Here is a 15,732-nt window from a genome sequence, read left to right on the forward strand (position 1 = left end):
AGGCAATTAGAATTATGCATATGCCTGTGTGCTCCTTTGTCTTCGCTCCTTTCCTCCAACGCGTTTTCCTTCCTGTACTAACGCTGCGAATTTTTATATACCTCAGCGATTCTCCGAAGGATTTCTTCTTATCTTTCTATTTTACGTAACTTTATCCATTTCTTTTTCTTCATCTTTAAATGCACCAATGTGGATTATTTGTAATTGTATATTTGTCACCATTTTATTTCTCTATTCATACAATACTTATGCTAATATTGAGAAACCAATTTTGGTTTCTTTATATTTTATCTTTTAAATTAATTTATATTTATATTTATCGTCTGATTATATTATAAACAGTAGTAAACGTTGCTTGTAATTACCAATTCATCATTAATCTGTACATTTCAATAAAATTCACTTATTATTCGTATAAATCGACCAAGGCTTCCGGATGCTCATGAACGATAATGTCGCAACTGATAGAAATATTTTGTTACAGATTCTTTATATTCGCACTCTGTAATTTTAGAATTACAAGAGAAATCAAGAATAATCTTCTAAACTGATAGAAATACTTTTCACGTTAATGCAGTCAACGATATTTAAATATCAAATGTACGTAATTTGCCACTAATTTGTACATTTTGATAAAATTCACATATTGTTGAAATTGACAGGATACTCAGGAGGAATAGAGAGTATGTAAATTCTTTTCATTACACATCGCAATTGGCAAGAGAAGGCAATGTCATAGACTCGCCATCGTAAATCAGAATTTCGTTGAGCGAATTCACGATAGATCAGTCACGTCGAAAGTAAGGGAAAACTTTTCAGTAATTCAATTTGCCACCAGGGAATTTCTGTCCTGTCTGGCCCCCGGTTGGTACCCATGTTCTTTCAGCACCTTTTTTCGCTCCTTAGTCTTTTCGTCTGTGTCGGTGCTACGTGATTGCGCCATAAAGCTCGCCTAGGAAGGCTAAAAGAATTTACGAAGAAGTTTTCACGGGCGTGACATCACGTTCACGAGGTGCACGCCACTCAACAGGGGCCATAAAAACATTGCAAGCCAATGCTCACCAGTTTCTTTGGAGGGCTCACGTAGGAGACCAAGCTCTCGTCGTTTTCGAGGCTTCGTTGTTAACTTACTTGCGTCCCTTTATGGCTCTTGCACTTGTTTCTATGGTCTCTTCCGAGGCGGATTATAATGCCGCGTGAATGTTAACAATGATTAGTAGTCGAACACAAGCAGATGATTTGTATCAAAATGTTGTGGGAGTAGATTCGAAGCACAAATGGTTTTGTGGTAGCAGTAATCGGAGAAACGTGAAAACCACAGGGGAAAATATATGTCACGCTTTTTGGTATGTGATAGGAGAATAATTTTGTACTTGAACGTAACTGAATTGTTTTATTTAGATTTTGAATTAAATATATAATAAGATAGATGACAGATTTATTAATAATTTAGATTTGAAATATTAGCAAAATTGTCTTTCAATTTAATTTGGACATTAAGTAAATATTTGATATTTTCCTTAAAATTTAAAACTCTTGGATTTATTGTTTAGTTAGTTTTGTTTCTCTACTCAACCACGTTAGTAGAGTGTCTCGAATATTTATTTTTATCGTCGAAAAATGAAATTTCGACAAGAAATCGAAATTGAAAATTGAACAAACGTAGACTCATCCTGTTCCTACGGAATTGTCGTTATACAGCTTGTTCCATGTTAGGAAATCTCAATCGTATCGGAGGATGATAGAGTTTATGAAACTCAACGAAATGTTCCTTTACTACTTTTCCTAACTTTCTTCTAACTCGCATTAAAATAGAGATACATGTAGCTCAAACAAGTAACATAAAAATATACTCAAATACACTGTAGCACCTAACAAAATGTACATATTATAAAAAGAACATCGGAGGATCAAATTCAAGCATCAAGTTAACTTCTACATACAACATCATTCTCCAAACTACATTTCCGTCCAAAAGTCATCGAAACTGGATAAAATCATTTGATACTTTATACGATCGAAGAAGTTGCTGCTGTATATAATTTAAAATTCATAATTTACGTTACACATTGAAACTTAAAAAAGACAAAACATATCTTAAATATCTACTTTTGAAGGAGAGTGTACATCGTTCTTAAGACCTTTGTGCAATACATCAAAAATTCATCGCAACACCAATACATTAGCGAAACATGTTACAATCACAGCGTAATAAAACGAAAATCCGTAGTAAGACCAAAGCAGAGCAGCATGAAAAATTGAAGCGATTTAAAGAGCCCTGGGCGCGCAGCTTGTTGCAAGCGCGTAACGTCTGCGTTGCAGAGGAAGTCGCAATTGTCTCCGCAATCCATATACCATGCGGAACTCCGTCCTACAGATCTGTTTGTCTCTGTTGGCCTCTGCGTCTGTTTTTCTCCTCTTTCGCTGCTCTCTTTTGCACACCCTTTGCGACCATTCGATCTAGCGGTTTCCCTTCTTTCTCTTCTTAACTAGCACCCTCACCAGAGCACGCTTTGCAACGAGCTCGTGAGCCTTGTCGTCCGTTGCCAGAGGCTGTGCCAGCTAATTTCGGCAATCAGCACCATTGTGCGGTGCTCGATGTCATTTAAATCTAAGCGATTCGTGCCTCCAGCCTCGCTCTAGTCTTTGCTTTCTCTTTCTCTAGCCTCTCTGCTTCATCTCTTCGCATTGTTATCCGTCGACCCACCTACTTTGCCCATGCTCTTCCTACTCGGTCTATTCGTTCGTTCGTTCCGCCATGGATTGCGTCCTCTCTCACCGATTTCGAATTACCAGAAATTCGTCGTAGCTATACCTGAATTAGGCCACACGTGAATTGTGAAATACGAGGCGAGGAACGCGGTCATTCGTAGGCTTAAGCTTTTCTGCAAATTACTGTAACGTTTATGCGAATTTACATTTCTGTAAACGAAACTAAAAAAATAAAACCTAAGCAGATATTCATTTCACCCGATAAATATTCTAAGGAATATTATACTTTGAATATTTTATATATTTTTTGTTTTGTTCTCATAAATACATATACATCCGCGGTCTACTAATGAGTATCATTGTAGCCTCGTTATATTACAGTTTTATATTATGGCCTTTTTCCGTTTTATATCATTTCTTTCTCCAGACGTGTTTAGATATTTTTTGCAATAAATAATAATTTTTAGTTGCGACTGTAACCACTTTAGTTGAGAACTTTAGCGGTTAAAATAAATTATCGCAAACTACCATGGAACGAAAAAACGTAACAGTCTACATAAACCAGTCAAAGTAGTAAAAATTAGCAGTATTCTGTGACACGGTTCGTTTAGGGATTCCAATTAACCGTTTCCTAAAAATGTGCACGTTGCAAGAGCCAACTATCTGTACAAAAATTCGGCTGTGTAATTGTTACGGTAGGTTAACCTTTTGCAGTTGCGTTTCAGTCGATGCGACGCGGCAATCCGAATGCACAAACTACTGTTACTTTATAATACGTTTAATCGGCTGCAATTTTAATCGTACAATGTGGTTAACCAGTAAACGCGTTGGTTATCGCCCTGGGCAGACGCAACACGTCAAAATATGCGGAATAACCATTGTGTCTATAGCCTAAACATTTTATCTGGTTTAACGAGTATATACCCACCAGCTGGAGTTTAATGATAAGATAAACAGCGGAAAATTAGCATTCCGAATATTGCACCGAATATTATGCATTTACGAATGTACTGGAGAATGTTTAACGTAATATTGTTATATGTACTTGTAAATTGCCATCTTCGTGCTCTTTTAAAATAAAATTGAGGAAATTAAAGGGGCTATGAATCTGATAAATCGACTTATATGTAAAAGGCTGTCTAAACATTTTTTTTTTTTTTTTTTTAGTTGAATCGAAAAGTTTGAAAAGTCTGTTCAACTAGAATAATTTAGTTGTTTTAATAATTTCTGTCTGTCGGCTACAAAATAAGATTAATTTACATCGATTTCTCGTTCACATTCTCGTGTGAGATTCTTTGTACAGATATATGTATATTCAACATCTCGAAGCTGTTTGTAGGAAAGCGCGTGTGAGTTTGAAAAACTAGAACAAAAATGAAATTATTTGTGAAAATTATTTATTAAATTATTCGTTAAAGCACGATCTTCTATCGGGTTTTATATTCAATTATTTTCTTAAATATCTCCCAGTATCGTCAAAGAAGTGAGAAAATATTTAGGCATTCGAATTCTAGCGCGGCAGTGAATCCTGTAAACAACGAAATAAACAGGATATTCGTACATAAAATAATAACTTGTGTATTCATAGAACGTACAACAGCTTCATTTGAATAATTACTACAATAAATACTAGCGTCTAGACTTTAGTGCCCAAAGTTTTCGCATAAGAACTGAACTCAACTAGAGTTGACAGGTACCAAAAACGTTAAACCGCTAGTCCAAGTATATCAAGGTCTCTTTTTACTCTGATTGAACTCTATTTGATGTCACTAGCCGCGGAAGAAAGTACGTGTTCACATATGTATATATATCGAGACGATTGTCGTCTACAAAGTCTGTCGTCGGCCAGTGAAACAGTTTCGCGTCATTACTAGCACGTGTGGCCCGATTCGCAGCTGTCGGCCCTGTAAAAATAATAAAAAAAAAAAAAAAAAAAAAAAAAAGGAAGAAGAAGAAAGGAACTATACACCCTGTAAAGATATTCTCGAGCCCTGGCCCAACATTGGCTGGTTTATTCGCAGACTTTTGTCTCGACGTAGACGCACACGAAGTCAAGGAGACCCGTTGAATGCATTACTATCCCAAGATGTCACGCAAGGACACAAGTCAGACGTCTTCTGGATCACTTGCTCAGAGATGCTTCGAAGTACAAAGAGGGCAACATGTTATCGATTAGTTTCGTGATGAAGCCAGATAAAAAAAATGGCTTTTAACACGTTAAAAAGCTTACACACAGATAAAATAGAACATTATATATACAATATCTGCTGTTTAACTGTGAAAGCTGGAATATCTGGAAAAATACGAATGATACGTGAAAAAGTTTCAGGCGATAATCGTGTGGCTTCGAGGTTACGTATTCTGCTTTTATCTATGTGACACTGCGATAACCTTGAAACGTCCTGTGCATTTTTTATTACATATTCTTGTAGCTAACATTCAGAAGTTTGGAGATAACAGATATAAACTACCAAATTCAACAGAGCAATACAAGGAACTTCATGATAAACCGACTACTCGGAACTGACTCAACGTTTTGGAAACATCGGAAAACTGGAATTTCGTGTTCAAGGAATATCATATCAGTACGTAATAAGATTATGAGAAATTTCTTCATGCATCTTTGGGGTGTACATCGAGTAACACTAACGCTGGCACCATGTTGAATTTAAATATTCAGATGTTGATAGACGATGGTGCGAAAGGCACGAGTTATTATATTAGTGTTTTGAAAACGTTCAATTGCCAGCTACAAGAATATGTAATAAAAATTGCAGGTTTCTACTTGAAAAATTTGACATTGCAAAAACTTGAAAAAAGGACATTGCAGTGTCAAATAAGTAAGTACAGTATATCTCTCCCTCGATATCGTGCAAATTTACCTGAAACATATTTCCCTACCATTTTTCCAGATATTTGAGCGTTTCCAGTTAAACAGGATATACTGTATAATCGATTAAATAAAATAATAGCACCACATATAATGTATAAATTATTCTTGTATCTATAAAATCCACATATTTTTTCCATTAACACAACATTACTAATTCAGAGTGTTTACATTATTTCGTTTAATCTTGTTAATTTTATAGACATCATGTGTATTCGGTAGAAAATTAATGTTTCCTTTTGAAGGGTGAATACGAAATGGAATGTTTATCATCAGTTTATTCGAGATAAATATTGTCTGTGTCGCTTAAATTAATGATACGCAATCTGCAACCCGTTTGTTGATATAATTATTTATTTATAGATATTCCCATTCGTTCGTTTTACGTATACATTTCATTTGCTCGGTAAATTTATGCGTGTCCTAGACGAGAAAGAAAATTTGCCAAGTTATTTGAAATTATTCGAAGATTTGGAATTCTAATGTTTTCAAGAAAGATACGATTAACAGAGTTGAATCTCACCTCATAGGGTAGCCGCTTTGACTAGGAGGAAGTAGAAACTAGTTAAACTTTCAAACAACCCCCATGGAAACCTCAATGGAGCGCTATTAACAAGCTGGACCGTAGAGACGAAGTTTGTTGTTTCAGCGTCTGAGAAACCTATGCCACGTTCTCGTGACATTTTCGTACCTACCCCTATCTAAACCCTTATCATTTTGATTTTCTCATATTTCACTAGTTTCTCCTTGGTAATTTCAAATTATCTTCATATCAGCTAACTCTTTATAAATATAGAAGAAACATAAAAAAAGAGTTAGTAGTTGAGGATACACCTGATTGAGATAATGGGTTAATCAAAAACAAACATTAAGTGATTCATCCAAAATTGTTCTGTGTATGGAACATTGTAATGGATGCACAAAATAAAAATATCCTACAGAATTTCATGAGTGAGAAACGCGAAGGAAAGTTTTTTGGAAATAATGCATATGCAATGTGATTGCAAAAACGAACCGAAAGTAGCTTCTTTTAGAATGATTTATAAAATGGTTATTAAGTTTTTACATAACTTTAAATAATTCATTGATGTCGTAATTTGAAAAGTTAAAGCCCTCTGCTGATTGTAAGCAAAGATGATATTGTTAGAGAACAAGATAGGTTTTATGCTTGGTAAAGAAGAACTACGGGTTAACTCGATAAGAAATAGCTATCGTTTTTCGTATGAAACACTTCGTCGAATGCAAGCTTCCAAGTTGCAGCCTTGCGCCGCCTCGTTGGTAACTTTTTTACTTGATCGATCCATCTTCTTGATCGAGTGTCTGGGACTACTAATCTTTTCGTATCACCTGTTTCCGTTCGAAAAACGTATACAAGCTCCAAGGGAATGAACTGCTAGGTAAATGGAGAAGAAGTTGACTCTGGAGGCACTGAATTTCAAAGAGATGAAATATCGATTAGTAGATTAACAGCTGCCTTATTTAATATGATAAGGGAGAATTTTTTCTACATACATATTATACTTGTAGCATAGTATTTCTTTCAAATTAATTTTGTAACCATTAGTAATAAATAAATGTTCCACTAGATATCTATTTGCTTTCAATCTAAAAATCAATCAACTTGCGAAAGAAATTTTAACGTACCCTGCTTTGTAAAAACCAGGCACATAATACTATCGCCAAGTCGGCTTTTTCCTCATCGCTGTTTTTTATCGACAATATCAGTATACGATATTTTCTCGAATAATTTTACGAAGAAAAGACAATGTACTACAGTTCGAACCCGGTAGACTCAAAACGAACATGTTTATGTTTCGCTTGTAAAAGTACAATATTTTGCGTATTACGCTATATCGAGCGTAAAAGGATTAATTTTTGCTGCGATATATGTTAATTTTAAATTTTTTCACTGCTATCAAATGTACATTTGCGACGATTACTACCTGTGAGGGATGAAAAGAACATTACATTTTATTCCAATAGATATCAGAACGAATTAATAGCAGAAAAAATAAACGATACCTAATATCTAACCATCGGATAACGCTATTATTTTTATTCACGGAGGTTCGTTGAAAGTTAGCCATATCGAAAGTTTATCCAAGCCAAGATAAACTGCGTGAAAGCCACATAAGCACTCGTGTTGCTTATACGTATGCAGAATGCAGATGCACGCTGCTAAGTATCAGGGGAGCATTTGTGCGTAAATCTGTCAAGACGAACCAGTGGCGCGCATCACGCGCATGCACGCACTCCATCGTAGCCTTAAACTTGCCCTCTATTCATAGTCATGTCAGCCAGGACCCCACCCACGCGGCAATAATGCACGAGATGAATGCACATCCGCAGCCGGGTGCAACGTATGCCCCCGACGTGGAAGGCGCACGCCACGCGCTTCTCAACGCGTGCATCGTTGCGGATGAAGTTACACGATCACTCTTGATTGACCCATTGACTCGTGTGTCGCTTAAAGCGAACGGAAGAACATGTCGTCGATAGCTAGCTTCGTTGTGTTCGAGTTCACGTAAAATCGCTTTTTTTCTGGAAAACTTTTATTCGATGAATCTACTATGATCGTCGTTGCTAGGTTTCTATTCGTAAATCGTACGACACGATAGTACAAATAGAAACATAATTTTGAAAATTATTTTGTTTCTATTTTTCTCTTTTTACTTGGAAAAAGGATTAATTGTCAGATGGATAGGAATATGTGTATTGTAGTCCTTCTTATTCGGTGAATTCATTACAATGATCTGTGTTAGGTGTGTATAGTTAACCCTTAAATCTGTCAGAGGTAATAAAATATTTTGGAAATGCTACATTTTTTGACACGATAGTGTGGAAATATAATTTCGATATTTTTTTACTTAGGAACAGGTTTAGTTGTCGGAGGATTAGATGTGAAGTGTATAATAAACTGCAAAGTATGATTCGTTTGTTATCCGTTTATTAATCCGCTCTATGTTTCTCACTGTACAATATAATATCAAAAGGCTTCCGGTAAATGAAATATTTGAGGCGTCTGTAAAAGCTACTTTTATTTAAAGTTTAACGGAGGAATTTGTTAGTAAGAAGGACGAAAAATTTGTCAAGGAAAGACTCGTGAAGTTACAGATGGCAGAAAATTATTGAAATGGACGATTTACGTATCATTGAATAGAATGTAAATTGTATAAAAATATGTTTGCCTTAAATTACTCGTAACTTTTGTCACGTATCTTTTAAATAATTTATTAATTGAACATTGATTACCTCCGTATGTTTTGAACTGTCTTTTATTAGTCAATGCTTTTCAGTAATTTTCATTAAAATTTTCATTGATAAGAAAGATATAAAAATTGGTGACTACAAATGTGAGAAAATGGAATAAAACGGGATGAATTCTAGATTTATTCCTCAGAAGTTCTCGCTGGTCGAAAGCTGGTGCAAAAATATTAATTGTAAAACACTTTAACCGCAGATGTGCATATTCATAGTGGGCGAGTTGCCCCGTCGAAATACCTCTTGCGGTGTATTCAAATTTTCTCGGAGGTTGCCGGTTTTTGTTGGTACGCGCCACTGTTAGTAACCTCGCGTCCACTGTTAGTAACCTCGCGTCCACTGTTAGTGACCTCTTTGCATAAATTCTTGCAGTTTTTCCTAATAATTCCGGTAAAGGGCGTCATCTAATGAATAATAAAATTTTCTTTCGTACTCGTAAGTGATAATAGAGTAATGTTGGAAACTTCAATGCTTTAATAACGAGGTACGCGAATTAGTGCCCTGTATGAAACAATCACATTATAACGTTCAAGTAAATGTAAATGAGATGTAAATGTTTCAAATAATATGGAATTTGAATAATGTTTCATATACAATACGGAAATTCGTCGAAAATAATAAAAAGCAAATCGGTGTATGTTAACAAAACGTTGACAATTAATCATATTAATTGAGATGCAACAAAAATTGTCAGATTGAAAGAAAAGAGACGAATATTTTCAACAAATAGTGAAAAATCATTTACAGTCTACATATACATATTATTCCTGTGTTCGTGTTAAATTTTATCACTTTCTCAACCAACTGAATAAATTCCTTTATCCTGAAACAGTGATAACATTTAGCGATTGAACTTCGTGCCAAGATATTTGTCACAATACAAAGGAAAAAAGAGAAATAAATAAATAATGTATATTGAAACTTCAGAGCTACGTTTCAGTCCACGTTCAATATTTGTTCTTAGCTCTGAGATAATGTATTTGAATATAAAATTAAAGAATAAAGGGAAAATCGTACTAGGCCAAAGTCTAGAAAAATTCAAAGATACAAAGTTGTACAAAACGCGCATAACGTGTACAGATACATAAAATATCCGTAGTAAAGTAATGCTCAGAATACTTAATACTGAAACAAGTCTGCAATCAATATCTTTAGTTACATCTACAAAAATATAAAATTGCACGAAACACGTGCAACTAATAACTAATAAGGCTAATTAATACAATGAATAATTCCTACCATTCTGCTATTATTTCAACTTCTAAAATATAAGTTTTACGATTATACGCAATAATAGCTGGTGACGAGTAAGATCCTAGAAACAGGCCGAAGAATCGCGTCATTAGTAATGATAATTTGCTGGTTAATAGCATCGCATTTAACAGTCGCGCCACGTTACGTTTCCTGGAGGATTGCACGTCAGAAGAGGGTCTAAAGTGTGCTCAATTACCATATCGTTCTGCTCGATTTGCTGTGCAATTACAACTCGCTTACAAAATCCTGACAGCGATCGTTGAAGAAGGGGGAACAGAAAATCCCGGCGGGATTTCAGAATGCTCGCAGGATGCGTTCGAGGAGGCGTCTCTCTCCTCTCCGGCTTCGCATTCAATTTCCTTCTTTGGCAGGAGTTTACAGAGCCGTTCGCGTTATGTCGAGCATATTAATAGGCTATCCTGTGCACATGCTAACCACGTAGAAGCACGAGGACGTACCTTCGCCGCTAAATACTCTCGTGTACATGAATGGTCGACGCCGGCGCCCGACGACGCCCTACCGCTAACACTTTGCTACGCCATTTAATTACGCAGCCCAGGAACTCAGTATAATTGAAGCAATAACAACTTTTTCTCTGCGATGATTATTCGGTCAGGTTGGAACGAAGAAACGGAATTATTAGATTGCATTTTGATGAATACTGTGGCTCACGAAACTTTTTATGTCCGTGTGTATGCGTTAATACGAAACATTTTGAAATTTTTATGATCGTTGCAACGAAATACGACTGTTACGATTATGATGTTCAGGTTTGAAAGCGATTCGAAAATGTATATGGAGATTACAAGACATTTATTACGTATATTTGGTAAAAGATCTGTATACGTGTATGTAGACGGTATAAAAATTAGTGAAATGTCCGTCGAATTGAGTCTTATTTTTTTTTTAACAAATCCTATTTTATTATTGCGAAATAAACGCCTGAAGAACTTTCCTTGATCTATTTGGTTCTGTATTTCGTAGATATAGTGGATCGATGCAATTATGTTGAAAATACATTACTATCATACTTTATATTTAGAAGATTTTTTTAGGAAATACTACAGGATGTGAAATATGTAACATCGACAATTTTTGTATGAAATATATATAATTGTAAACTTTTTATGTTTCAGGTAAAATTCTACTTATCCATAGTAACAGACACTCGCATCGAAACCGGTTAAGTGAGTAATAATTTTAACTGATTTGAAAGAATCTTACAGTTGCTTGTAGACTGCGGATTTTTATGCATTTACAAGAAATGCTTTCTTGTAAAAATAATCTTGTAAAAATAATTTTCCACCAAGATTCTGACTTTTTATTTATGTTCTTAAAAATATAAGTTTGTATAAGAATCCGTAGTCTAGTTATTTGCACATACTAATAATATTGCTACGAGAAGAATGTTGTAAAAAGTATTTTACTTTCTGTTTTGATAGTAGAGAATACACGTATAAACAATATTTTATAATTGCCAATATCTAAAAGCTCTTAGTTAAATTGTTAAAGTACAGAAATATTTTCATCACCGAGTTGATAATTCACAAAGTTAACAATTTCTCTATCTCAAATCAATTTAATTTTCTGAACTATATCATTCCTCTAGCAAATCGGTAATTTATATTGCGGTTATATTACATTTACTGTTAGAATGAACACCGATTTGAATCCATTTACAGATTTTAAAATTATACCCTACATATTCAACCACTTACCCGGAAATTTGCTGCTATCGCGATTTCACTCTGCTCCCTTCCTTTCCCGCTAAATAGTAAACTACTTTGCATGAATAAAATTCAATGCATTTTCACTGTGGGTGTAACTTGCGGCTTCGTGTTTCGCACAATGTGTAAAACAGCTTCTGTTTCCAGATATATTTGAGTTCGAGTTGTTCACAATTCTAGCCGAGCGTGTCCGGGTCGCTCGGTTGAAATTTGCATTTCTCCTGGGGCGCTTTTGCCAAAAGAATTCAAGATCAGCTGTGCTATATTTGAGGGTGGTACAGATTTTACAGCTTTTCCTCGCGTGGTTATAAATATTAACACATCCGGCAGTTTTTCGTCCTGAAAATGTACATTGCAAAAGAGAATCACTTTTCAAAAATGGATACATTCCCCTGCTATATTATTTCTGTCTTCCTTTGAAGACAAATTTCCTTCGATTCGAGTTTACTTTCAAGCTTAATGTTATAGAAGAAATATCTTTAGAAGGCCTTAAGACTTGTGTAATATTTAGTGGCAATTACATACGAAGTAAGTGGATATGTCGGTATTTACGAGATTGTCGAGAGAAAACGATTTGATCCTTCTAAATATGACAATTATTATTAGCTGATATTTCTCTGACTAAAATGGAAAATTGTTGATCGTAGTTGAATAAAATATTTAAATAGTATTTTAACAAGTTAGAACCAGGAAAAGGATATGAAAGAATTTCCCATTCAATTTATTCTGACCATAATCGACTCTCCACGCATTGTGGACAAGAGTACTACTACAATCTCTTTTATTTTCAGTTATAAATTCATTGAAGTTGTTTGCGGGCAGTGGCAGTTTCTAGTAATTTCTATCAATTTATCTTCTATTAATTTATTTAAATAATAATTCAACTGCGTATATTCAACAAAATTTCACATCGGTTTCGACGATACAAAGGGTGAATTAATCAGAGATGATTTTACGCTATAAGCTTCCAATATTATTATTTTTAAATACATTAACCGTAATAACATAACGATCATGATAAAATATAATTTCTTTATACATTCCTGTAGTATTCTACTTTGGGCACGAAAAGGAAGCAGCTCCGATATTAAAAATTATATTTATTGAACAATAAGAAACGAACAGATTTCATATTTACTGTGAAGAATCATTAACACGAATATAAGTTGACCGGAAATTTATCGTACATTCGAAACAGCACAGATTTTTACTTGGTTTTTGTTGATTTACTCATATTAACCGAACGTGGAGTTATATCTCCTTATTATGGCAGCCCCTTCAATTGTCTACGATCTCAAATTGTTTGCGATTGATTTTTTTTTACAAAACCATAAATCTACATCATCTTTATCCTCGAATCGATAAATCCTCATATAACGCTTAGTCATTCAATTCAGATGTGCAGCGGAATAGGTTGCATCACGCTACCAACCATCGTACCTTTACTTCGTGAAATTGCTTCGTTCTCACCTAAATCTCCACCATTTTATTTTATATCTTTCCGCCGGATGGTGGCAACGACTGTAGCCGTTCCACGTTCCGCGTGCTATTAATTACACGACAATTCGCAATACACGAGGCGTGAGTAACTGGTGGGCCAGAGATAAGCTGGATCCCGACCAAACAGAAACGATGTAGAAACGAGACGGCCTGGAAATTCGCAACGAGAGCGGCACGTACCGCGTAACGTAACGTTTGCAGGATATCTGCATGAGTATCGGAATACCTGGCACACCAAAAGCTACACAAGAGGGCTGTAAACGATCCGTGTAAACGTTGTCAGTAGATGGAACTGATTGCTTCTCTCGTCCTCGACAAGGCAAACACATATGAACGGAAGCGTAACGCGTGACACGCAACAACGTTTCACGCTGTCTCTGTTCCCTAAAGAGTTTTACACTCGTAAATTAGGTTAGGCTCGATGCGTCACCGGGCACCTGTTTGCTAGGTGAAAACTGTATTTTTTTTTTTTTTTTTTTTTTCGATTGATTGTTTGCAAACGGTTTGCCATCGACGCGAAAGAAGTTTTCAATCGATCGAAAGGTAATTGATTTAACGGTAGAATCTCTCAAAATGGTGGCTTTCAGATTGTTTGGATTCGTAGTTGATAGAAATATACAAGTGTTTTTCGCCAAAATTTATACGATTTCCATCGATAGTAATATAGAAGCTTTTTAGGTATTCACCAACTTCGTTTTGTATATTTTTCTCAATCTTAACATACTAGTCTCAATTTTGTTATGGATAGGCGTTTGGAAGTTTTTCAGATCAATGATCAATTCCGCTTTTTCTAAATTTCTCGGTTATGTCATCTGGCTACGTAACTAACGATCGATTCTCAGAGAACAAACGATTTGCTTTCATGAGATCGTTTGTTACAAAGAAATTGCGTAAGTAGCAGTACATTTCGCTGTTTTAAAAAAAATTTTGTTAATATGTGATTTTGACTCTGATTTCTAATCTTGTACCTCTGTGTATGAAACTCACGTATACCTATTTATTTATATATATTTGATCTTGGTCGCACTTTACTTCAAGCTCTGATCATTTATATATTGGTCGGTATTTATTTATTTTTTTTTTTTGTTTAATACATGTTATAGTTGAGTAATTATACTGTGCAGTTAATCTCCAATGATTTTTAGCGTCATTTATTAAATTGCGCGGGTTGCTTCCTTTCTAGCAGTGTAAATCCTGAATTAACTATTCTGGTACACGATTCAATTCACGAATATTGTAAACCAAACTAATATTAGGCAACTGTTTGATTACGAAGAGCAAGTGGCGTTTGAGAATGTTTAAATGTGTATGCATGATTAATTCGAACGACAGATTGTATAGGTTGTTGACCTGTATACTGGACTGTTGACGCTTTGGTGGCTGTTGCATGATTGTTCTAAGATTATTAATGAAAGGCTGCATCGTATAACTAACGTTCAAAGTTTATTCGGAATTTCGAATGTGACAAATCACGGAATTTGATTCACCGTTGACGAAATATATTCAAACAACAAACAGATATATGTAAGTATAAATGAAATCGTGAAAAGTGGAAACACGAACTATTCTGAAAATAACGTTCTCGGGATTCAATTACTTATGACTAATAGAAGAAAATGTAGATGTCGATATATTTATGGTTAGCAGTTCTAGTGAAATTAATTTATGATGCTTTACGTGACTCACTACTACTCTACTGATTTAAGATTTATTCGAATATATGTACCCCGTGATACCTACATACGTGACTCAGTAAAAGTCGAAGAGAAATAAATTTAATGGAGCAAGAAGCTTTATGACTATCTTTCTTGGTTTTCTACATTGCCTTCCCAGATAGCTTCGTGTGTACGAAAAAATTTAAAAAATGTGAAGAACGAGACTTTTGCCAGTATCAGTAATACGAGCTTGCTGGAAACTGTAACATAAGTTATAAAAAGTATACCAACTAAAATATACGAAATATAGTAAAATATATCCAAAGTATACAAACTGGGACACAGTGCAAAATTTTATTTGCATAAAAACAGTCTTGTTAGGGAACGTATTGTACAAAGACTTTTGTGACTGACTATATACACGGGCGCGCCATTTCATTGCCCTTTTGATGTTTCGTTGTTGCGTCCGCTTCATCGCGAATTTCCTAAAACGTGTTGGGAAAGTAAACAAACCGTTTGTCGTCAGCTTCGTCATTATTTCCACCCGCGCACAGCCATTCACTTTGCAAGACAAATTCATCAAAGTCAAGAGAAGAATTTCTCTCTCCCCTATTTCTCGTTCTCGCTGTCATTTCTCATAGCCTTGAAGCCAGGCCTCCAACTTAATAAACTCTCGACGTGGGTTCAACTTTAATCGTCTGGTTAATCGCTGCGAAACTTTTGCCAGTGCCAC

General features: G+C 35.2%; 1 protein-coding gene and 1 long non-coding RNA gene across 4 annotated transcripts in view; both read left to right on the forward strand.

Moving 5' to 3' along the window:
• Nucleotides 1-15,732, forward strand: part of LOC132906575 (fasciclin-1) — a 386,191-nt gene that overhangs the window by 130,078 nt on the left and 240,381 nt on the right. The window lies entirely within an intron of this gene.
• The window catches only part of LOC132906060 (uncharacterized), an 82,721-nt gene that overhangs the window by 35,849 nt on the left and 31,140 nt on the right, over nt 1-15,732 (forward strand). Inside the window, exon 2 of the long non-coding RNA XR_009657930.1 lies at nt 11,254-11,304. This is a non-coding gene — a long non-coding RNA (uncharacterized LOC132906060). The remainder of the gene's footprint in view (nt 1-11,253; nt 11,305-15,732) is intronic.

The sequence above is a fragment of the Bombus pascuorum genome, chromosome 4 (assembly GCF_905332965.1).
Source record: "Bombus pascuorum chromosome 4, iyBomPasc1.1, whole genome shotgun sequence".
Taxonomy (NCBI): Eukaryota; Metazoa; Arthropoda; class Insecta; order Hymenoptera; family Apidae; genus Bombus; species Bombus pascuorum.